Here is a 25,443-nt window from a genome sequence, read left to right as displayed (position 1 = left end):
GCCTGAGCATCCCCTCCCGAGCCCCTCAGCTCATCCTAGACCAGTGCCTATCCTTCCCTCTGGCTGCCTCTGCCTCCATCTCCCGACGCCTAGTGGTGATAACCCTGTTTCTGGTTGTTCAGGCCCCAAATGAACAGGCATCCTTGGCTTCTCTCATTCCACACCCAGTCACTCGCAAGCAGGTTGACTGCAGGGTCATGGCCCACCTCTCACTCAGCCCCTGCCATGGCTGGGCCCACGTCACCACCTGCCTAGCTCTCCTGGCTTCTACCCCGAAGTCTTCTCAGCACAAAGGCTGGCACGGCCCCTCACCTCAGGCCACAGGTCCCACCACAAGTACGGCCTGAGAGCTGGTGACAGCCTGTGTCCCTGTCTGTGTACCCCCTGGGGCATGGTCCTGCCTCCCCTCTTCCTGGCTGCTGAGCCTCCCTCAGATGTCCCCTCTGTGGGGCTCCACCAGCAACCTGGCCCCACCCCTGCCCCAGCCCCAAAGCTCATTGCACTGTTTGCTGCCCGTCTGTCAGCCTCGCTGAATGTGAATGCAACTGAGCCAGGGTTTTCTGTGCTGCTCACTGATGCCATTGTCTGGAGTAACGCCCAGCACCCAGTGGGCGCTTCAGCGTTTGCTGAACAAGTGAGGGGGAGGCTTCTGCTTGGCAGCCCCCAGACTGCTTCCTGACTCTCCCTGTTGCTTACAATTCGTTTCTCAAACTTCTGTGCAAAGGGAAAGCATGTGTCACTGGACCTTGGTGGTACCACCTTCACAAGGCTCACAGGCCCCCGAGCCCTGGGACTCACCAAGCCCCATCCAGGCTCCTGTCCCCTGTAGGGGGTGGGGGACTGGGGCTTGAGTTCACAGCTCCAGTCTGCCCTGACCGATCCCACCAGTGTGATCACAGCCCCATGGAGGCCCAGGCCCCACACACTGGCATCTGCCTGTCAACTGCTCAACAGCAGAGCGTAACTACAGCACCAACACAGAGGACCCACCCTTCCAAAGGTCTCCCTGGCCTCCCCCTCCTGGACTTGGAACCGAGCAGAACCCGCGGGCCCACCCCCCGCCCCCACCCAAGTACAAAGGCCCCTCCATGCCCCCTGCCTCTTGTTTGTAGAAAAGCTAGAGTCTCCCAGGACTCCCTGAGCCGCAGAAGAGCAGGCTCAGTCAGTGAGCGATCAGGACAGTAGAGTCACAGACGAGGTGTCTAATGAAGGAAAGAGATGAACACTATTGCTCATAATAACCTGCATCTCTGTGGGCAGCAGAACCACTGCGGTTTGCTCTGCCCGGACACACGAGCAGGCAGCTAACACTGTCGGCAGAGACGCAGCAGACCCACGTGGACGTCCTCCACTCTGAGAACCCAGTGCCCTGTGTCAGCATGAAGGAGTTCCAGGAGACGGGCTTTCGCGCCTGACTCCACAGGAACGGAATGGTGTCCAACAGTGGGGCTTTGTAAGCGGCTCTTTTGCCCCTTTCCTGCTTGTCTATTTCTGTTCCCCTAAAACCTTAATTACAGAAACGAGACCACTCCTGACTTCTGCTCTAGTGAGCGCACACAATGCCTCGCCTAACCTGTCGATTCCTTGCCTACATCAGAAGGAGAAAGAGCGAAGACTTCAGTAGGTAAAGGATGACTGACTCTACCACTAGATTCTCTAGTGGACCACATGGGCAAGGCAGCATCTAAAGTAAGATGAGCAGTGAGCGGGTCTGCACACAGTGGGAAAGTGACGAAGAATCGGACCTCCCTTCATGACTGACCGAGATCATTTCCTCTTTTGCCTTTTCTCATTGTCCTGCCTGAGCAGAATCTCTGGAGTTGGTCTCCAGACCTGAGTCCACCTTCTCGCCAGGTTGCTGGCTTTTCTTAATAAAGCACCTCTCCTTTCTACTGACATTTGCCTCGTGATTATTGGCATTTGAGTGGTGAGCAGCTGAACCTGAGTTGGGTGACAGACTCTTGCTGGGCCACTGTCCTGAAGGCCCTGTGGGCGTGGCTGTGGCTCTGTCCCCTCCGGCCCAGTGTCCTCAGTAGGTAACCAAGGGTTGTCCCAAGTGCACCAACTGGGCTTCCGAGGTCCAAGGACATGTGAGGAGGGAGGGCACTTTCAAAATCCCAAATTGCAGCCAGCAGTGAGGTCCAGGATATCTAACACACCAGTCAGGCAGGAGAAAGGACTTTCCTGCAAAGGTGGTGCCCATGTCCCCTGACCCACGGTGTGACTTGCTTGCCGCGTGGAGGTGGCATGGCCACCGCTGCTGGCAGAGATCACCTCTGGCCAGGCTGGGATCCGCCTCTCCAGCTCTCCCGCAGGAATGACCATGGGGAGATGGTTCTTTAGATATTCTGGACACTAGAGTCTTGTCAGGTACACAGTTTGCAAATACTTTCTCCCATTCTTTAGGCTGCCTTTTCACTTTCTTAACAACCTCCTTTGATGCACAAAAGTTATTAATTTTGCTAAAGTTTAATTATCAATTTTTTTTCTTTTGTTGCTCATGCTTCTGGTGTTGTACCTGAGAATCCACTGCCAAATACAAAGTCATGGATATTTCCTGTTTTCTTTTACAGATTTTTATAGTTTTACCTCTTAAATTTAGGTCTTGGATCCCCGTTAATTTTTGTGTATGGTGTAAGGTAGGGGCACAACTCCATTCTTCTGTGTGTGGATGTCCAGCCATCCCAGCACCATTCCTTAAAGAGAATATTCTTTCCCCATTGAATGGTCTTAACACCTTGTCAAAAATCAATTGGCTGCAGGTGTACAGGTTTATTCCTGAATTCTCAACTCTGTTTCATTGTTCTTTACCTGTCCGTCCTTATGCCAATGAGTTTTTTTGTTGCTGAATGCTTGTGTGATTTTGTGATATAATGAGAAATACATATTGGGTCTTCCTCCCTTGTTCCTGGCACTGAACTTCTAAAACCCTTGTAATTTCCTAAGTGATATGAGTGACAGGAACATCTTTTAAAATAATGTTCGTTCTCAGTACTCAGTTCCTGACATAAACACTTCTAAGACTCTGGGATCTCCAGAGTGATAAGAATCTTTCTGAATGCTAATGAGGTGACTGGTGCAGGGGGGGGGGCCCAGGGAGCATCAGGATGGGGTCCTGTGACCAGACAGACCAAGGCATGACTGGAGGGTTGGAACTTTCGACCACCCCATCCTGACCGTCAGAAAGGGAACGGGGGCTGGAGACTGAGTTAATCACCAATGAAAAATAAAATCTCCATAAAGACCCTAAGCCACACGGTTCAGAGCACTTCCACGTTGGCACACACATCAAGGTTCTGGGAGGGTGAAGTGTCTGCAGAGGACACAGAAGCGCCACTCACCCCTTCACCCAAGCTGTGCCTTCTCCATCCTTCCATCTGGCTGTTCCTAAGTTGTATTCCTCATAATGAACCATTAATAGTAAGTAAAGTGTCTTTCTGAGTTCTATGAGCTGTTCTAGCAAATTACTGACCCTGAGGAGGGGGCTGTGGGAACCCCCAATTTTGAGACTGAGGGTCAGAGGTACAGATGGCCCAGAGCTTGAGACTGGCATCTGAAGGGGTTGGGGCAGCCTGGGAGGGGTCTGCCCTAACCCTGGGGAGTTAGTGCTAGAACTGAACTGGATTCTTGGACATTCAGTTGGTGTCCACAAAGAACTGGAGAATTGTTTGATGTAGAAAAACCAACACCTTTGGTGTCAGAAGTGGTGCGAGAGTAAAAAAGAGTTTTGGGTTGGATTTTTTTTTTAATTTGTTGGGTTTTGTTTTGTAACCAAAGCATAAACAAGAAACACTGTGAATTACAGTCTTTTATTTTAAAGTATTTTCTCAAACATGATAATTTCCCTATAAATGGGCATGATTCCCAAAAGCATTTTTAAAGACTTGATTGAGATATAATTCACATACCATTTAACTCATTTGTTGAAAGCATGCCATTCAATTTTTTAGTTTTTCACAGGATGGTGCAGCCATCACGACAATGTAATTTTCAACACTTTCATCACTTAAAAGGAGCCTCATCAGTAATCAGTCTCCATTCCTACTTCTCACACTCTGCACTCGGTCTAAGCAACTATTTACCTATTTTCTGTCTACGGACTACCTATTCTGGACATCTCATATAAGTGGAATCACACATCTTTCACTTAGATTAATATTTCCAAGATTAATCATGGTATAGCGTACATCAGTACTTCATTTCTTTTTTAATTAGTGTATTATTTTATTTATTTTATTTTTTAATTGAAGTATAGTCACTTTTACAATGTTGTGTTAGTTTCTGGTGGACAGCATAGTGATTCAGTTATATGTAGATATTTCTTTTCACATTCTTTTTCATTATGGGTTATTACAAGATATTGAATATAGTGTGCTGTGCTGTACAGTAGGACCTTGTTTATCCAGTTTCATGAAGATTTTCCGTGTAGCTCCAAGTGTACCAGATCTTTTGCCAGAGTCCATCAGGTGTTCCGTGAGAACTGTTTCGCGTGGGGACGTATCTGGATGCACATGTGGGAGAGGGTGAGCTCCGCGTCCTTCTATGCTGCCATCTTTATGTAGCCAGATATTTTTTTGGAGGGGAGAGGTAATTAGGTTTGTTCGTTTGTTTATGTATTTTAACTGAGGTACCGAGGATTGAACCCAGGACCTTGTGCACGTGACCTACCACTGAGCTGTACCCTCCCCCTTATTCTGCCATCTTGAAGCCAGTTTTTAAAAAAGCAACTCTAATGTCCAGGCTTCCTCACAACAGTCTTCAGTGACTGCTTTTTTTTTTTCCTTGAGTATAGACTATACTTCGCTTCTTTGCATATTTCATAATTTTCTTTAAAACTAGAGTGTGACAACTCTGGAACTCAGATACTCCTTGCCTTACCTGCGTTTATTGTTGTTGTTGGTTTGTTTAGCAAATTCCTTGAACTAATTTTGTAAAGTCAGTTAAGTCTCTACTCAGTTAGCTTAGTGGCCAGTTAATGAGCTGAAAGAGATTCCTCACATGCCTCGAGCCTCAGCCTTTGCTGACAGGCCCTGTGTGTGTGTGTTGAAACACGTCTTCAGAGCCCCAGAAGGCAGCTGACAATTCTGCCTTGGCCTCCAGCCTCCACTTCCTCCTTGTACAGAGCAGCAGAGCCTCAAAGTCAGCCAGAGGTGAGAGCTTAGGGCCTCGTCAGCTCTTTCCTGGACACGTGTACACAGTCTTCTAGATTCTCACAAATATGCTGAAGCTTTTGAAAGCCCCCCTATGAACATCTCATTCCACAGCTTTTCTTTTTAATTTTTTTGGTCTGCTTATCTGCCTCCACTGCTATCATCCCCTCGGGCAGCTGCGATGTTAAACAGTTGCTGCTGATGGTTAATCACAAATGTCCCAGGAGATAAGGCTGTTTGCACCGAGCAAGTCCAGTCGAGTCTAATGAAGACAAGGCCTGTGAATAGAAATTTCCAAGGAACCAGTAGACAAAGAACGACATTTATCTAGGAAAGGTGCTTTTGGGGGGGCTCCTAACCACCTTACCTCTTCAGAGGCTGTTAGGCTACTGGATTTCACCAATTTGTGGAGCTGCTGGTTTTCAAGGCTATCAAAATGCCACCAATCTTGCTGTTCTGAGAATAGCAAATTTTCTCAAATAAAAGTTCTTTGGATTTTTGCAAGCCTCTCCTTTAGTTTCCAGAATTCTGAAAAAGTTGTTTTGACAATTTTTGCCAGTGGTTTTGCTGCTCTTACAGAGGACTAAATTTTCAGAGGTCTGCATTCCACCAATCCCACTGATGTTCTATGTATAATATTTTGTGGGGATGTATGTTTTCATTTCTCTTGGGTATATAACTAGGAGTGGTAGGTCACATGGTAACTTCATGTTTAACTTTTTGAGGAATTGCCATACTTCCCCTTCATCGCTGTGTCATTTTACATCCCCAACAGCAATGTATGAAGGTTCCAATTTCTCCACATCCTTGGCAACACTTGTCATTGTCTACCTTTTGATTAAAGCCATCCTAGTGGCTGTGAAGTGATATCTCACTGTGGCTTTGACTTGCACTTCCACAACGACTAATGATGTCGAACATCTTTTCCTGTGCTTTTTGATCATTTGTATATCCTCTTGGAGAACTATCTGTTCAAATCCTTCTTCAAATCCATTTGTAAACTGGCTTATTTGTCTTTTTGTTATTGAATTATAAGAGTTCTTTACATAGTCTTGATACAAGACCCTTATCAAACACGATCTTAAAATATTCTCTTCAAATGGTGGGTTGTTTTTTCACTTTCTTGATGGTATCATTTATAGCACAAAGGATTTTAATTTTGTTGTCCAATTTATCTATTTTTCTTTTATCACTTGTGCTTTTGATGTTATATCTAAGAAGGTTCTGCTTAACTCAAGGTCACCAGGATTTATTCCTCTGCTTCCTTCCAAGAATTTTATAGTTTCAGCCTTACATTTAGGTATGATCCATTTTTAGTTAATTTTTGAATATGATGAGAGGTAGGGGTCCTATTTTGTGCTTTTGTACATGGATATCCAGTGTCCCCAAATCATTTGTTGAACATACTATTCTTCCTCCACTGAAATGTCCTGGCATCCTCATCAAAATTCAACTGACCATATATGTAGGGGTTTATTTCTCAACTCTCATTCTATTCATCTACATGTCTGTTCTTATGTCAGTAAGAACTGTCTTGATTACTGTATGTTTTGGGGAAAATTTGAAACTGGAAGCATAAATATTCCTACTTGGTTTTGTTTTTTCAAGACTGTTGTAGGTATTTCAGATTCCTTGCAATTCCGTATGAATTTTAAGATTAGCTCATCAATATCTGTGATGAAGCTGCCTGGTATTTCAATAGGGATTACACTGGATTGGTAGATCAATTTGGGGAGTATTACCATCAAAAATATTAAGTATTCTCATTCATGAACCTAGGATTCCCCCCCCCCATTTCTTTAGATCTTCTTTAATTACTTTCAACAATGTTTTGTAGTTTTCAGAGTAAAATTTTTATACTTCTTTTGTTAAATTTTAGCATTTTATTTTATCCTAAGTATACATTCTTTTCAATGGTACTCTGAATGGAATTGTTTTCTTAATTTCATTTTCGGATTGTTCACTGCAAGTGTGTAGGAACACAACTGATTTTTGTATATTTACCTTGTATTCTGCAACCTTACTGAACTTGGTCATCCAAGAAGTTGTTCTTTGGATTCCTTTGGATTTTCAGTGTGTAAGACAATGACATTTGCAAACAGAGATAGTTTTAATTCTTCTTTTCAAGTCTGGATACCTTCTACTGCTTAAATAGAAGAGGCAAGAGTAGATATTCTTGTCTTGGTCTTGGTCTTGAGGGGAAGACTTTTAGTCTTTCACCACTAGAAAAGATAACAACTATGTGTTTTTCATAGATGCCGTTTATTAGGTCGTGAAAGTTCCCTTCAATTCGTAGTTTGTTGAGCATTTTTATCATAAAAGTATGTTGGATTTTGTCATATGTTTTTTCTGTGTCTGTTGATATGATCATAGGGTTTATGTCTTTCATTCTATTAATATTGTATGTTATGTTAACTGATTTTCAGATATGAAACTTACCTTGTATTCCTGAGTTAAATCCCACTTGGTCATGGTGTATAATGACATTCATATGTTGCTGGATTCAGTTCGCTAGTATATTGCTGAAGATTTTTTTCATCTATTTCACTGGGGATTGTAGCCTGTAGGGTCTTTGTCTGGTTTTGGTATCTGGGTATTACTGGCCTCGTAGAATGAACTGAGAAGTGTTCTTTCCTCCTCCTTGAGTATTTGGTAGAATCAGCCAGCGAAGCCGTCAGGTCAGGTTTTCCCTCTGGACTGCTTTACGTTACTAATTCGACGTCTTAATGTGTAGACCTGTTCAGATTTTCTGCTTCTTGAGTCTATTTCAGTCATCTGAGTCCTTCTGAGAATCAGTCCTTTCTTTCATCTAGGTTACTGGCACACAGTGTCTGCAGTGTTTCCTGGTAATCCTTTCTGTTTCTCTGTGGTGTGTCCACTTGTTTTGTAAACAAGTTGTACTGGTGTGCAGCCATGCCCACTCATTTACATATTGTCTATGGCTACTTGCAGAGGTGAGTAGCAGCAACAGAGACCACTTGGCCCCTGGAACCAAAAACATTTACTATCTGGACCCTTATAGAAAAAAAAATCTTTTGGTCGCAGGTTTACAAAAGTGAAGTAACAGGCACTACAGTAAAACTGGAGCTTTTCTCAAGAAAAGCATGAGAGGCACATAATAGTGTGAAATGAATTAAACACACTCTGCTTTTGTGACTCTCAGCTCAAAGCTGCATTCCTGCCTAATCCCACAAACATCTTCATTTCTGGGGAACAAATTTCCAGACCAGATTTGGAACAAAGATCCACCTTCACAGAATAAACAGGAAGTTCAGAAGTGGTGGCTCCCTGGGCACACCGGGGAGAGTGACAGACGCTGTGCAGTGAGCAGCCTCTGCTCCTGGCTGGGGGTCCTGTAACTTCAGAGCCTCTTTCTGAAGCAGCATGAGGGTCCAGACAAGCACAGCTCCCCAGTGACCCGAGTATCACAGGCAGGCTGTGAGGGAGCACTGTCTTGGTCCCCACCTGGCCCCACAAAGGAGGGACTCAAGTCCTTCTCCTCATGTCCACTCCACCTTGAAAACTGACCATACAGCATCTGTCATACCGCGTGTACCTGTGTGTGTGTCTCACACTCATCCCAGGATCCTTAGACTTCCCGCTCCGCACATCACCAATTCCCCATGCTTATTTCCAGGAAAGTCCACACCTCTGCCCACCATACAGGCCACCGACACCCAAATCCTTTCAGAGGAAGCCAAAGGGAGACAGTAATTCTGGCTAACAGATGATCCAGCACAGAAAGTGTCCTGGTGTGAATCCCTCCTTTCATGTGGGCCTTGGCCATGAGCCCCGACAAGCTCTGGATCACGACTCTCTCAATAAACGCGCTGCCCCATCCCCGATGCCTGCAGGACAGCGTGCGCCCACCTGCATGGCAGCTTTGTCCTCTGGCTGCCTCCTGTACATCCTACAGGTGCCCCGCAGTGGAGGCCCCAACACCCAGGAAGAGCGACACTCTCCTGGCAACAGGCCTTTTCACTGTCTCCACCCCAAGCTCACTTTCACAGCTGGCAACGTGCAGCTCCGAGGCCCCTGCGTGGGCCCTTCCTGACTCAGGTCCTCTCCGATGGCTCCCACAGCACCGGCTCACCACGTCTGACAGCGGTCCAAGTCCTAGAACCCGTGGTCACCCTTCTCCACCAGGCCATGAAGGCTGGTCAGGGCAGGACTGGCTGATGAGGATGGAAGGCCCAGCATCCTGCAGCCAAGTATCTGATGCCGGGATTAGGCACGGGGAGAAACCATGGCAGACAGTCGCTGCTTTCACTACAAAAGGACGTGGGTTCCTAACGGTCCATTAAAGCCCTTAAAATAGAGCCCCCAAACCACTTCCTGGAGCCTACAGCTTCCAAATGGCTGTACGAAAACGCCTCAACAATTCACTTCGTAAACCTGTGCCAGAAGCAATTCATAGACAGAACATCTGGCACCTGATGGGATGCAGCTGCTGATGAGCCACAGTTGACCTGAGATACTCATGTGACCCGCAGCTGGGATTTCTGTCACCACCATCTCCTGAGGTCACGGGCCTCTGTCTTCTTTCTCACCTTTACCAGCTTTAATTCCAGGCCTCGGTGTTGCGGAAGGCACCATGGCTCATCTGGGCTGACCCGGCAGTGGTCGCCCAGCGCTGCAAGGCTGGCGTGTCCAGCAGATGTCTCGGTCACGGGGCAACGCTGTGCCCAAGTCTCACTTCCAGAAAGTTCCCTCCTCCACCGTCACGTGAGACTTCGTTTTACGCTGGCTGATGTTAAGGGTTTGAAGTGTCTTCCCAGCTAGTGCTGGATGTGATGAAGGTTAGAGAAAGAGAAATTTAAAATCGGAAAGACAGATCCTGCAGTCCTAACTCTGAATCCCTTTACTATTTCACAGCTATGCTGATTAAGACGGAAAAACCTGTCTGAGTAGTAACTGACCAAGAGCCTTCTGGGCTGAAGAAGTTCCTTCTTCAGATCATGAGAGTGTGTGAATGTTTATACTGATGTCAGAAAATATGGTGACATGGATGAAATAAAAAGCACAAAACATCCACTTCAGGGCTGGAGGTAAGGCGCTGCTTAGAGGGAAATTGTTTAGTTTTAAATGTCAAGACTGGAAAAGAAGGATGATCATAAATCAGGAAACTAAGTTTCCACCTTACAAAACCAGAAAAAGAAGAGCAAACGCCAAGGCGACAAGTGAAGAGCAGAGCAGAAATCAAGGAAGGAGAACAGACGAGGAAGAGAGAAAAATCATGGAAATAAAAAGCTGGCTTTTCACAACAGTCAAGAAAACTGACAAACCTTCGACGATTAAGAAGGAAAGAGAAGACACGAATTACCAGAATCAGAAATGGAGGAGAGGGCATGACAGGTGATCCTTAAGAAATTTAAAGGACCCTCAGTGAATGCCATGAAAGGCTTATGCCAGCACTGAGAAGAATTACATGATTTGGATAAACTCCCAGGAAAGATAAATGACCAAAACTGACAACAAGAAACAGAAAATCTGAACATATTTATAGCAAGTAAAGATGTTGTCTTTATAGTTTACGATCTTCCCACACAGAAAAGCCCAAGCCCAGAAGGCTTTCTCTTTAGAATCCTACCAAATCTTCAGAGAAGTTATAAACAACAAGTCTTTCACGGACTCTCTCAGAAAACCGGAGGGATCACTTCCCATCTCACTCATTAAGGCCAATACTAACCTACTTAACAAAGTCAGACAAAGACATTGCAAAAAAAGAAACCACAGACCAATTGTCACAAAAATAGACAGAAAATATCCTAAATTATCAGTGAACCAAATCCAGCAACACACAAAAGCAGTCATACCCCATGACCAGGAATGCAAGATTGGCTAACATCCAAAGTCAGTTCACATAATACATTTAACTAACAGAGGACAAAAACCACATGACCATCTGAACAGATGCAGAAAAAGCAATTGACAACATCCAGCACCTTCTCAGGACAGAAACTCTAACTTCCCCCAACCCACAGTTAACACCATACTCAGCGGTGGAAGACCAAATTCTTCCCCCTAAGATGACAAACAAGTCACGGTTGTTCATTCTCTTTAATTCTATTTGACACTGTACTGGATGGTCTAGTCAATGCAACATTGAAACAAACAAACAAGCTGAACAGAATTGAAGTTACAAAGGAAGATGTAAAACTGTGTCTGCAGGTAACCACCACACAGTGTTTCACAAACCCCAGGAAATCCACTGACACGCTAAGAACTAGTAAATAAGCGTAGTGAGTGCACAGAATACAGATGAATACACAAAGGATCAATTATATTTCTAAAAACTAGCAAGAAACAATTAAAATGAAATGAACAAAACAGTCTCGTACATAATAATGTCAAAAAATAATGGAAAACTTAGAAATAAGTTTAACAAAAGTATTTCAGGATTTGTGTGTTCAAAGTATAAAATGTCATTGAAAATAAATGCACAGACATTCCGTGCTGAATGCATATAAAATTCAAGATGACAATTCTTGCCAAATTGATTGACAAATTCAGTGCAAGCCCTATCAAAATGCCAGTAGGTTTTTAAATAGAAGTTGACAAATTAATCCTAAAATTTACGTGGAAATTCAAAAGGCCTAGTTTCAAACAGTGTCAAAAACTGTTTTGCAAAATGCAAACAAATTGGAATACCAGCCCTGTCTGATTTCACACTTAACATAAAGCTATGGCAACTGCGTGACTGGCATAAGGCTGAGCACACAGACCAATGGAAGAGAATTAAAAATCCAGAAATAAATCTTTACATTTCTTGTCAATTCATTTCCACCAAAGGTGCCGAGACGATTCAGTGCAGAAGGACAGTCTTTTCAACAAATGATGCTGAGACAACTGAGTAGCTACATGCACCCCTTAAAAAAAGGAAAGGAAGAAACTTACACCCTTACCATGCATCATACACAAAAATTAATTCAAAATGGACTGCAGACTTAAATGTAAGAGTTAAATCTATAAAACCAGGAGAAAAAATATAGGAAATCACCACACCCTTGGGTTAGGCTAAGGGCTCTTAGGACTGCAAAAGCATGATCTGTTAAAAGAAAAAAAATTGATTAAGAAGTTGGACTTTATCAAGATTGAAACTTTTTACCCTTCAAAAGATATCATTAGGAAAATAAAGACAAGCTACAGACTGGGAGAAAATATATGTACATCACATAGTTGATAAACGACTTCTATTCAGAATACATAAAGAAGGCTAAAAATTCAGCAGGACAAATAAGCCAATTAAGACGTGGACAAGAGTTTTAAATTTCCAAAAAGATACATGAATGGCTAATAACCGCTTGAAAAGAAAAGATACTTAACATCATCAGGCGTAAGAAAAAAGCAAATTAAACCCATGATGAGGCACTGGATGACAACCACTGGAATTGCTGTAATAAAAAGACAGCATCAAGTCTCGACGTGAACATGGAAGAACCAGAACCCTCCCTCATACGTGCTGGTGGGGATGTGAAACCGGGCGGCCGCTGTGGAAAGCAGTTTGGAAGTTTCTAAAAAGCAAAGCAAATTTAGCACATGACCCAGCAATTACACTCCTACGTATTGACCCAGGAGAAATGAAAATATACGTCTGCACAAAGACTTGTAGGCGAGTGTTTGTAGCTGCGATATTCTTAACCCCAAACTGGAACCAGCCCAAGTGTCCCTCGGCTGGTGAGTGGAGAAACATAGTGTGGTCTCCGTCCGTAAAACAAACTGTTTCTCAGCAACAGGAGGGCACTAGCGGCCGAGCCCAGCTTCCACGGGACGGACCTCAGACACAGCTGCGAGTGAAGGGAGCCAGACGTGGAAGACCACTCGTCCTGAGCCTGTGTTTATCTGAAACGCCCAGAGGAGGCACTGCTGCAGAGGCAGGAAGCAGGTCGGCCGGGAGGGGAGGTGCTCCCGGGGCAACAGAGATGTTCTGGCCCTGAGCCTGGCCTGCTCTGCAACACGACAGACGGACGGACAGCCACTGAGCTGTGCCCTTAGGATAGATGAGGTTTACAGCCTTTAAATTATACCTGAATAAAGAGGTTAAAGGAAGAAAAAGACTGGACTGAATGTTCAGCCATGGGATGGGGCTGCCTTTTATTATCTGAGAGCCTGGGATCAGAGATGCTTCCTCCAGCTGGAAAACTGGCCCAGTTGTCCTCAGACCGGCCCAAAATAACTTGTCTTACACGAGGTACAAAATATTTAATGTCACAAAAAGAAAAAAACAAAACAAGGCTCCAACCCCTCTGGGAATCAACCTGTGGTCAGAGTGAAGTGGTGGCGGGGAGACAGGGGCTACCACAAGGGGGCGCCCACCTGAGGCCGCATCACTGCATCCGCCTGAGCTCAGTCTGCCTCCAAGAATCAAGGGAGAGTAAGTCCGTGAAGAGAAACACAGGACAGCTCAAAGGGCAACATTTCACAATGAAAACAGAGTAGCAAACACAGGCTGTAACACAGTCGCAAACTCTCCCTGCAAAGGGGCGCCCGAGGCCTCTGTCAGAGGCTGGTGCTTTGTGTTCAGGAGCCTTTACGGATATAGAGACCATTCCCACCTGGGGCTAAGTGTGCTGACCCTCAGTTAGAGAATTAACGAGAAGCTCTGCCCGGCCGTCATCTCCCCAAACCGGCAGCCCACTCCACACACCGTCCTGCACCCGCTTTCTCCACTCAGCACTTCCGTGCATTTGGGAGGCCTCATTTAGTCCACTTTTCAGTGCGAGATGGCTTATTCTGACGTTTTGCTAGTGCCACTGATCAAACAGGGACACGAAACGGAGCAGCCAGCTCTGGTCAGCAACCCTTCTTGTCCTCGGCCACCCAGGTCTCCGGCTTTAGGAGAAAAGGTCTGGACACTCTTAACAGCACTGGACCCTCACGTGGGCCTGGGGTTCCTAAACTGTTGCTTTCTTCTTACTTTGGGGATCAGTGTTGGATTAATACGGCGAACTTCTGATTTCAACTCCAAATACCACCAAGAATTTGTACTCAGTTTCTTGAGCATAGCAGGTTCTTAAAAATGAGTGACCGAGTCCCATTCCTCAGATGAGAGCTCATACACACACTCATGGCCTTTGGAAAAGGTTAAAGCACCTCACAGACACAAGACAGTGTTTTAACATCTGAGAACAGTGGATCCAAAAATAAGTCAGAGACCATTCGAACCAGACAACATGAAGACGGTGGTTCTCAACGTGGTGGGAGGCGGTTACCTTGCAGTCTTTGGAGACAGGCAGGGGCGATTTTAATTGTACAACGACCAGAGAACACCTTGAGCATTTGCTGGGATGAGGCTGGGGATGGACACACAGAACGATCCCACAAAATAGCTTCCACATCCAAAGTACCAAGTACCGCTGAGTCGTACTCCGTGAGAGCATCACTGTCCCAGGGAGGCAGCATGCCCAGGCCAGCTTTCCTTCACTAGCCAGTGGAGTGAACCCAGCACTCCTGATTCTGGAAATAACCATTCTAACAGAGAACCCCACTATACATTTAAAACAGCCTGCATAAGAGTTAATACAAGGGGGCAGGATTCTAGCTAAGGAGCGTTTTCAGTTTTCTAGACCTGCGATGAAGCGAACCCAAATTCAAACCTGATCCAGAGGAAAACGCAGAGGGAACGACTCACCGGCAGTCCCGGGTGGCAGCACTGAGGGCTGGGGTCGCAGTCGGGGCGGCCGCGGCTGCGCTCACACTGGGCTCTCGATGGGGACCGGTCACTGCGTCCCAGCAGGCGCCCTGCCATGCTGATCACCCCACGTTGTTATCTCTGCCTCCTTCCTTCTTGTCTGTCTCCTTCCCAGGCTCAGCCATGGCTGGGTCCCAGGGCCCTGCACGTGGATGATAAAGGATGGATTAGTAGAGAAGTTACTTGTTTCGTGCAGTCAAGAAAATATATTCTCTATTTCACACTTACCAGCAAGCTGTCTTCTAGCTTAAGGAGGGAGCTCTGTGAAGGATGGTGACACTCAGGTCTTTTCAAGAACTGGCCCCAAATTCCAGGAGGAGGTTAGTGCAGGACAGTTGAAAACCTACATTTATCCGGCTTGACAGAACCCCTCTCAAATTACACCAGGGGAGGTTTTCTCTGTTTAAAAGCCAATGCATAAGACCCTATATTTATCCCAGTGAAATGTCAGCGACCTGGGTCCCAGCCTGTTGAGATCTGCCCAGATTCTAATTTTGTCCCTGAACTTGCCTCATTCTGCAGCCAAGAGTGCCGGTAACCTCCCCTCCAGCAAGACAAGCAGCAGAAGAAAACACAGAGACTGAAAGCAGCAGACGGGGGAGCAGTGTTCCCAGGACAGGTGACTCGGCGCCAGCGACTCCTGTCCCGGGGTGTTAGTGAGCGACCTGCCAAATCTGTGCTGTGGGCTGGATGTGATTTTAAAAGAAAGACTGTCATCCTGGGTTAAGTAACCAAACCAAAGGGCAGGAAATATTTACACCAGAATTCCCTTTATCATTTTTGGGAAAAATCTCATACTTTCCTTAATAGTTTCTTCTGGGGAGAGAGATCCTGTTTTTGAACAATACAATCTTCATTGACACATTCCTATCGGGAATAGATAAAATCATATGACTGTCTCAACAGATACAGAAAAAGTTTTGATAAGTTATGTCACTTCATGATAAACACTTTCGACGAATTAGGCATAGAAGGATCATACCTAAACATAAAGGCCGCATATGACAAGCCCACAGCCAGCATCAGAGTCAATGGTGAACAGTTGAAAGCTCTTTCTCTAAGATCAGAAACAAGACATGGGTGCCCACGGTCATCACTCCTGTTCAGCACAGTACTGGAAGTCTTAGCCAAAGCAGTCAGGCAAAGTTGTCTTTGTTTGCAGATGATATGATCTTATATAGAGAAAATCCTAAAGACTCTACCAAAAACTGTTAGAACTAATCAACAAATCTAGTAAAGTTGCAGGATACAAAATCAACATACAGAAATCAGTTGCATTTCTACACACTAACAGTGAAATATCTGAAAAAAAGACATAAAACTATTCCAATCATCATAACATCAAAAATAATAAAATACTTAGGAATAAATCTAGTCAAGGAGGTGAAAGATCTGTACACTGAAAACTGTAAGGCTTTGATGAAAGAAACTGAAGACATAAATTGAAAGACACCTGTGTTCATGAATTGGAAAAATTGATATTGTTAAAATGTCCGTACTGTCTAAAGCCAGCTCTATGCCTGAAAGATGCAGGAGAGTAGATCCTAAGTGTTCTTACCACAAGAGAGAAGCAGCAACTCTTCAAGGCAATAGGGGTGTTACCTAGCCCGACTGTGGTGGTCATCTTACAGTATGTAAGTGTATGAAATATCACACTGTACACTTCAAACTTACAGAGTTTTATGTCAATTACATCTCAATAAAGCTGGAAAAAAAGACACTATTCTTAAACCAATAATCTAAGCTTCCATCATGTCATTTAATTGGAATCAGTATGTAGCCTTTTCAAATTGGCTTCTTTCACTCAGCAATACCCATTTATGATTTCTCTACATTTCACCTGGAAAAGGGAAAGCAAAGTAACACGAAAAAAAGGAGTAAGGAAATAAAGGCACGGATCAATAAAATTGAAAGCAGAAAAATAGAGAAAATTTAAGAATTAAACTAAAGGTTCTGAAAGATCAAAAAAATTGGCAAACCTCTTGCAAGATGAACAAAGGGAAAAAGAGGCAAGCTGCAAATTAATTACCAACATCCAGGGACAAAATTGGGGATAAAATATGAGTTATCACTTCAAACCCTGCAGATGTCAAAATGATAAAGGAATAGTAGGTACAGCTCCATAAATGAAAATTTGACAGCTTGGATGAAATGGACCAATTCCCCAAAAACACAAACCACCACACTAATCTAATATGAAATAGACACTCTGAATGGTCATATAATGATTAAAGATGTTGAATTTGTAGTGAAGGAATTCTTGAAAAAGAAATATCTATTGCCAGATGGTTTCATGAAGAATTCTGCTAAGTTGTTTGAAGAATCAACATCAATTCTATACAGTCTGTTCAGAAAACAGAAGAGGTGGGAATACTTCCAAGTTTATTTTATGAAGTTAGTATTACCCTGATATGAAAGTCAGAAAATAGTGCAAAAGGGAACTACAGGACAACTACAAATAGTACAAAACAGAAACCCACAGGCGTAAGTAGGCACATGAAAATTCTTAACAAGGTGTCATCAACTGGAATTAACACATGAAAAGAACTACACACCATGACCAAGCATGGTTTATTCCAGGCGTGCAGGGATGGCTCGGCGCTCACACACCGATCAGTGTGGTCCCCTGGGCCAACTGGCTGGGTGAGGAAGATCACATCCTCCTAGCAACTGAACTGACACAGAAGAAGCATGTGGCGAAGCCCAACACCCATTCACGGAGACTCCCAGAAAACCAGGGGTAGAGGGGGATTGCCTCAGTTTGAGGAACAACACCTCAAACCCCTACAGCGAACACTGTACTTAGCAGTGAGAGACTGAAAGCTTTGCCGCTAAAATCAAGAATGAGAGATCGGCCCTCCTGTTGTCCAAAGGGCTTTTACCCCGAGACGCTGTGGACTCTGTGGGCACTGGATGGTTGGATGTGTGGCTTTTAAAGCGGTGACTGCTGCGGTTGCCTGAGCAGGCTTCGCGGTGACCCTCGGCCTCCTCAGTCACTGTGCGAGAGTAGAACTGTGATGTGAAATCAGTAACTTGATTTTCAGCTAAAGTGTTGAAGGAACAAAAAAAGCAATAAACAAAATACAAACAAAACATTCAACAAAATCCTGGAAATACCAGCCAGTGCAATAAGGAAGACAAAATAAAAGACATACAAAAAGGAAGAAAGAAAACTGCCCCTCTTTTCAGACGACACGATTGCCTATGTGGACAATCCCACAGAATCTGCAGGAAAATGCTGGAACTACTAAGCGAATTTAGCAAGGTTGCAGGATGTAAGAGCAACATATAAAAATCAAGTATATTTCTACACACTATCAATGAACATGCGGACACTGAAATTAAAATACGACACTATTTGTAATTGCTCCAACAAGTTCTTTGGTGTAAATCTGACAATACAGTTACAGGACTTGTATGACAAAAACCATACAATGCTGATGAAAGAAATCAAAGCCATGAATAAATGGAGAGGCATAGCATGTTCATTGGTTGGGAGACTCAACGTAGCAAGTAACCAATTTCCCCCCAAAATGGTATACAGTTTTAACACAATTACTATCAAAATCTAAGTACTTTTTAGAAGATTCAAATAAGCTTATACTACCATTTATATGGAAAGCACAGGTCCTAGAATAGCAAAGAACAGTTTTGAAGAGAAAAACAAAGCTGGAAAGTCGCTCTACCCAATGCCTTTCCACGTAGCTACAGTAATTTAGACAGTGGGATATGGAGAGAGACAAATACAAGAACAGAATGGAGAACCCAGAAAGACTCATACAAATATGTCCAACAGGTTTTCAAAAATTAATAGACAATTATTTTAGGGCAGTTTTAGGTTTACAAACAAGTTGAGTGGTTAGTACAGACAGTTCCCATATACCCCAGTGCCTTTGTTATTAACATTTTGCATTAGTGTGGTACTTTCATTAGAATTTAGGAACCAATATTATACATTATTATTAACTGAAGACTAAAGCCTGTAGTTCACATTACAGTTCACTTTGTGTTGTACATTCTATGAATTTTGACAAATGCATGATGTCACGTGTCCATTGTGTTGTACAGAACAGCTTCACCACTCTAAAACTCCCCTGGACTTCACTTGTTCATCTATTTCCTTCTGTCCAGACCCCTGCCCCCCATTGCAGAGTGTCTGGCAACCACTGATATCTTTTACTGTCTTTATAGTTCTGCCTTTTACTGAGTGTCACTTAATTGGAATTATGTCATTAAACTGGAATCAGTATGTAGCTTTTTCAGATTGGCTTCTTTCACTCAGCAACATCCATTTATGATTTCTCTACATCTTTTCATGGCCTTATAGCTCATTTCCTTTTGTTGATGAACAATATTCCGGTGCGTCGGCGTACGGCAGTTTACTTATTCACCTAGTACTGAAGGACATCTTGGTTGTTTCAGTCGTTGGCAACTATGAATAAAGATACTAAGACATTTGTGAGTAAGGTTTTGAATGAATATGTTTTGAACTCACTTGGGTAAACCATCTAGGAGCATGATTGTCCGATCATAGGAGACTCAACATAGCAAGGATATCAGTTTCCCCCAAAATGGTACCGTTTGTTTAGTTTGGCAGGAGACTGCCAGAACTGCCTTCTACAGTGGCTGCACCATTTTGCACTCCCACCAGCAATGAAGGAGCGTTCCTGTTGTTCCACACCCTTGCCAGCATTTGGTAGTTAGATTTTTGGAGTTTAGCCAATGTAATAGGTAGGTGGTGGTATTTCACTGTTCTCTGAAGTTTTAATTCCCTAATGACATATGGTTCCGGGCGTCTTCTCACACACCTATAGCCGTCTGTATGTTTTCTTTGTTGAAGTGTCTCTACAGACCTTTTGTCCATTTTTAAATTGTGTGGCTTTTCTATTGTTGAATTGTAAAAGATCTGTAAAGAGTTTGTATACATTGCATCCAAGTTCTTTATCAGATAGAATCTACCATAACACCCAATTGTACTTCTGAGTGTTTATCTCAGAAAAACAAAGATTTATATTTATACAAAAACTTTAACAGCAGCTTTAACTGTAATAGTCAAACCTGGAACCAGCCGTGATCGGTGTCTTTCAACAGGTGGTTAAATAAATGATGCAGCAAAACCACGAAATAGTATTCAGTGATAGAAAGGAACAAAGTATTGATGAATAAAACAATTTGAATTAATCTCCAATTATCCTGAGTGAAAAAGCCAATACCAATAAATTACACACTGTGTATGATTCCTTTTATTTTACATTCTTAGAATGAAAATGTGCAGATATGGAGAACAAATGAGTAGCTTTTGTGAGTTAAGGAGGTGATGGCTGAAAGGGAAGTGGTGTGGCTGGAAAAGAGCAACACGGCTTCACTTAACAATAGAATATACACTCTTCTCAAGGGTATACAGAACATTTCTATAATAAACCATAAAACAAACCTCAGTAAATCTAAAGGATACAGACAATACAAAATATTTTTTGACTACAATGGAACAAAGTTACATCTATTACAAAAACAGAATTGTGGAAATTAAACAGCACACTCTAAATGACCAATGAGTCAAAGAAGAAATCAAAAGGGAAATTAGAAAATAATATGAGATGAATGAAAAGGGGAACAAAACACACCAAAACTCATAGAATGCTCCTAAGGCAGTGCTTAGAATCAAATTTTTTAGCTTTAATCACACAACCTTCCATCTTAAGACACTGGAAAAAGAAGAGTACACTGAACCTGAAGCAAGCAGAAGAAAGAAAGCAAAGATTAGGGCACAAATTTGTGAAACAGAGAACAGGAAAACAATGGCGAAGATAAAGAAACCAAAAGCTGGTTTTTGTAAAGATCAACAAAATGTTGAACTGTTAGCTATACTGACTAAGAACACAAGAGAGAAAACTCAGAAATGAAAGAGATGACATTACCAATTTTACAGAAATAAAAAGGATTATAAAGGAATACTATGAACAGTTGTATGCCAACTAATTAGATAACTTGGATGAAATGAACACATTTCTGGAAAGACAAACTACTGTAACTGACTCAAGTAGAAATAGACAATCCAAGTAGATCTATAAGAAATAAAAAGTTTGAATTAGTAATAAAGAAATCTACCCACAAAAACAGCACAGGCTCATATGGCTTTGCTGCTGAACTCTACTGAACATTAAAAACAAAATTATGACTGATTCTTTACAAATTCTTCAAAGAAACAGAAGAGGAGGGAATACTTCCCAACTCATTCACTCATTCTGGGACACCCTGACACCAAAACCAGAAAATATCTCACAAATAAACTGCAAAACAATTTATCTTTTGAATATGGACACAAAACTCTTCAAAAATACAGTGACGTAAAAACAAATTAAACACCATGACTAAGTGGGATTTATCTTACGAATACAAGGATGGTTCAACATACAGAAATGAATTAATTAGCATTAGAAGGGAACTTCTTCAACCTGATGAAAGTTATCTGTGAAAAACCTGCAATTGGTATAATACTTCATGGTGAGAAACTGGAGGCTTTCCCATATGATCAGTGACAAGACTAAAGTGTCCACTTCTGCCACTTCTAATCAACTGGACTAGAGGCTCTGACCAGCAATTAGTCAAGTAAAAGAAACAAAAGTCATCTAGATAGAAAAAGAAGTAAAGCTATCTCTAGTCACAAGTGACATGACCTTGTATACTGAAGATCCCTAAGAACTTCATTAAAAATTATTAAAATTAATAAGTGGGTTTAGCAAGTTTGCAGGGTGCAAGAGTAACATACAGAAATCAACTGTACTTCTATACACCTGTAGTGAACAGTCTTAAAGTGAAATTTTAAAAACACTTCCACTTATTGTAGCATTAAAAAGAAGAACATACTTGAGAAAATTTTTATAAAAGAACTGTAAAATTTATATACCAGAAAGTACCAAACATTACTGAAAGTGAAAGGAAAGAAGACCGAAATAAATGGAAATGTTTTTATTCATTGAATGGAAGGTATTTTAAGACGGCAATATTAAAAAAAAAGATGGCATTATCCCCCACATTGATCTACAGACTCATTGTAACCCCTGTCAGAATCGCAGCTTTCTTTGTTATAGAAACTGACAAGCTGATTCTAAAACTAGCATGGAGGCTCCAGAAGAGCCACGCGTCTATACTGCTTTTCAACATGGTGCCAAGGCCATTCAATGGGGAAAAGAACAAACTTTTCAATGAATGTTGATGGGACGCTGGATAGCCTCATACAGAATAGTGAAGCTTGATTCTTACCTCACACCATATATAAGCATTTACTCAGAATGGACCAAAGTCCTAAATGTAAGAGCTTAAACTATAAAACTACTGGTAGAACACATAGGGGTAAGTTTGCATGGCCTTGGAGTTGACGATGGTTTGTAAGATATGAGACCAGAGAAGCACAAGCAACAACAACAAACAGAGAAGCTGAACTTCATTAAAACTGAAAACATCTGCAGAGACACTGCCAAGAAAGTAGACATACAGAGTGGGAGGGAGTATTTGTAAGTTAGATAACTGATAAGGAACTTGTATTAAGAATGTATTAAAAGTAGAACAGATAAACAAGATTATACTGTATAGCACAGGGAAATATATACAAGATCTTACGGTAGCTCACAGAGAAAGGAATGTGACAATGAATATATGTATGTTCATGTGTAATGGAAAAATTGTGCTCTACACTGGAATTTGACACATTGTAAAATGATTATAAACCAATAAAAAATGTTAAAAAAAATAATGTATTAAAAACTCTTATAACTCAATAATAAATAACCCGATTTAAAAGTTATAAAAAGGATCTGAACAATTCTCCAAATAAGATATTCAAATGGCCAATAAGCACATTAAAAAATCCTCAGCATATTTAGTCACTTAGGGAGACACAGATCAAAACCACAGTGAGATAACTTATCACAGCCCCTGAGATGACTATAATAGACAATTATGTAAGAACTGTTGGTGAGAATGTGGAGAAGTCAGAACCCTCACACACTGCTGGTATGGGTGTAGAACAGAATGGTACGGATACCTGGAGTGCAGTATGGCGGCTCAATTATAGTCACCGTGTGACCTACTAATTCTACTCCTGAGAAGTGGAAACACATGTTTACACAAAAACTTGTAGACAGGTATTTATTGCAGCATCATGCATTATCACCAAAAGGTGGAAACAACCCACGCCTATCAATGGATGACTGGAGAAGAGAATGTGGTACATCCATACGATGGAACATTATTTGACCATAAAAAGGACTGAAGTACTGGTACATGGTAGAACCTTGTAAACATTATGCTAACTAAGAAGCCAGTCACAAAATACCATGTAGTCTATGATTCCATTTATAGAAATACTCAGAACAGGCAAGTCTGGAGAGACAGAGGGTAGCTTGTTGGTAGGGATGAGGGGATGGGGTGGGGGATGTTCAACAGTGACTATTATGATGGTTGCATGTGTGTGACTATAATGCAAACCACTGAATTTAAAATAGGTGAACTATGTGTTATATGAATTTATTTCAGTAAAGCCTTTTTATTTATTTATTTTATTAGGGAAACACGAGATAGCCTTGTGGTGATGAAAGTGATGAATTAAGAGTGGAATTCTGGACTCCTAGGATAAGGGTTTAACTTTATAAGGAACTTTCGAATTGCTTAACAAGTGACGGTACTACCTTCCTGCTAGCAATGTATGGGAGCTCCAGTTTCCCCACGTCCTCAATACGCAGCACTGCATAGACATTCTTAAACTCAAAGCATTCTAATAGGGATATGGTGTTATGTCACTGTTTTAATTTGCATTTTCTGAGTGACTAATATGTTGAACATCTTTTCTTGTGCTTAGTTTATTTGCTGTTCACATGTCTTTGGTGAAGTGTCCTAAGCTTAAAATAATTAAAGAAATTACAAAGGAACAAAAATTAAATTTCACAAAAATTAGAAATGTAAATCAACACACAAATAACATTTAAAGATGAAGAACAGCTGAGAAAGTATTTGCCACGGATGTGAGGATGGGAATCCTGGATTTAACATGGTAAGAGGTGATGGGTTTGTGCCTGCTGCCTGTGTAGACCACCTCCCACTGTGCCAACCATATTATGTGTTAAGGGGCTTGGACTCCTCCCAACACGTGACCTGGGAGGTGCTGGGAGGTGCCTAAGGTGATCAGAACCTGGAGAGAGGCAGGGAGTCCCAGCCCAGGAAGACCCAGACCCACAGGGTTCTGCTTGCAAACGAGGTCAGCAGGGATGGTGTGGAGCATCAGTGGATGGGGCAGGGGGGTCGGCAGGCATGGGCATCAGGCGTAGGGGCGAGGGGAAGATGGGCAGTGGGAAGGAGTGGGGCAAGTTTTTGGCCGTTATTTATTTCTTCCAGTATTTTTTGTGTCACCTCCCCCTCGTCTCCTTAGGGGATGTCAGTCACCTGTACCCTGGGCTGTTTGCTGTTGCCCCACAGCCTACCGATGCTCTCTTCTTTTCTCTCCTCTTGGATTTTTCCTGTTTTGGAGCACTTTTATTCCTATGTCTTCAAGTTCACCAATCTTTTCTTCTGCAGTATCCACTGTGCCATTAATCCTCCTCCACAGGCTTTGCATCTCCATGTTATGGTTTTTCATCTCTAGAAGTTTGACTTTGACTTTCTTGCTGTGATCTTCTGTGTCTGCACTTAACTTTTGAACATACGGAACAGCATTATAATGGCTGTGTTAACGTCCTCCTCTGCTCATCCCAGTATCTGTGTGGCCTGTGGGTCAGTTTTGGTTCTCCTTCTCATTCTGCATCACGTTCCTGCTTCTTTGTACGCCTGGCATGTGTGTGTGGATGCCACTGTGAGCCTTGTTGGATGCTGCATACTTCTGTACTCATAAATCCTCTGGAACTTTGCTTTGCAATGGCAGTAATTACTCACGAACAATGAGGTTCACTTGGGTCTTGCTTTACTTTTGGTTAGATGGTTGGGGAACAGTGCTCTAATTATTCTCCGATACTGAGGTGAGGAGTCCTGAGTGCTCTGTCTGTCTCCAGCCTGGGAGTTAAGTGCTTTCTTGGCCATCTCCTCGCTGCGCGTGCATGATCTGTGTGCACTGAACACGTGAAGGCATCTGTCTGTTGAACCCGGGGTTCTCTCTCAGTGAAGCCTCCTCCACTCTGGTATTATGTCCTGTAAACTCCAGCTGCCTTGGTCTCAGCTTCATTTCTTCAACTCAGGTCTGCTGAGCTCTCCCTCAGCTTCCCTGCCCTTTGCTGCAGCCTCCGGTTAGTAAACCCAGGCAGCCAGGGGCTTGTCTTGTTTGCTTTCCATCCCTCCGGGATCACTGTCCTTTGTTTTCTGACAGCAGTGTCTTGGGACCATCATTTCCTGTATTTTGATGGGGACCTTTGGTTGTTTCAGGCCCAAGGGTCAACTTGTCCCTTTCCCTGTCACTCCATCTTGGCTGGAAGCAAAGTCCCCAATCAGTCTTTCTGCTTCTTGGCTTCTCTGCTGTTCAAATAGTCATGTATAAAAACACTGACTGTCAGAGTTTTCTCCAAGGGAGCATTTGCTAAGTGCCAGCACATTGCCTGTGTGACCCCAGCTGGTCCTCAC

Source organism: Vicugna pacos, chromosome 32 (assembly GCF_048564905.1).
Source record: "Vicugna pacos chromosome 32, VicPac4, whole genome shotgun sequence".
In the NCBI taxonomy this organism is placed as follows: Eukaryota; Metazoa; Chordata; class Mammalia; order Artiodactyla; family Camelidae; genus Vicugna; species Vicugna pacos.
Note: the sequence above shows the minus strand (reverse complement) of the source record.